Genomic DNA, 861 nt, shown 5'->3' with positions numbered 1-861 from the left:
TAACAACCTCAATCTTGCATACCTAGCTCGGTAAATTTTTGTAATCGCATTTTGAGGCAAAATAAGAAAATACGTTTTGAATTTTTCAAGAGTGATGTCTATTCTTTAAGATGAGAAGTGGAAAAGAAATTCAAAGAAAAACAAGGAATTAAACAAATATATACACATATATTAGTTATTATGGGAAACTAAAAGAACCGAATTAAGTCACGGAATATTGTTGTCTGCCATTTCACCGGGGTGAGAGAGACTAACAAACCAAGAGTCACAAAGAAAAAAACAAAACACAAAAACAATATGAGAAAGAAATAATCTTCAACCTTTATCTATAGGATCATTCAAACTAGTGGATTTATTTTCACTAGAAAAATGATCAAAGCAAGAAAATTGATATTTTTATCATACCAAGGCATTAGACTAAGAGAAAGTAAGGATTCCTCAGGAAAAAAGGATTCATCAGGAAAGTGATTATTAATTGGTGTGATGTCAGATGTCGAATCTGTTGTCACTTTTGACAAAAGATCCGTATCAACATTTTTTGTGTGTTTTTCATTCATGATTTCTTCCTGAGAATAAATCATTTGCAAATCTTCAGATTCATCCAACTCATTTCTATTTACAGAATGCATGCATGTCCTTGAACAAGGTAGGCCAATAAAATCCATTTTGAAAGAGTATCGCAGCAGTCTTTTTTTATGAGAAATAACTTCCACATGCTTCAAAATGACAAAGTTTAATGACACTACTTACCTCATTGTCGGGAATGAATCTTTGAAATATTTGATCAGGACAATATTTGAATAAGTTAGGGTCATCACAATAAAAATTCTTCACTTCGTTCAAAAAATTTTCTTTGTCTTG

This window comes from Populus euphratica, unplaced genomic scaffold (genome assembly GCF_000495115.2).
Source record: "Populus euphratica unplaced genomic scaffold, PopEup_1.0 scaffold1076.1, whole genome shotgun sequence".
Lineage (NCBI taxonomy): Eukaryota > Viridiplantae > Streptophyta > Magnoliopsida > Malpighiales > Salicaceae > Populus > Populus euphratica.
Note: the sequence above shows the minus strand (reverse complement) of the source record.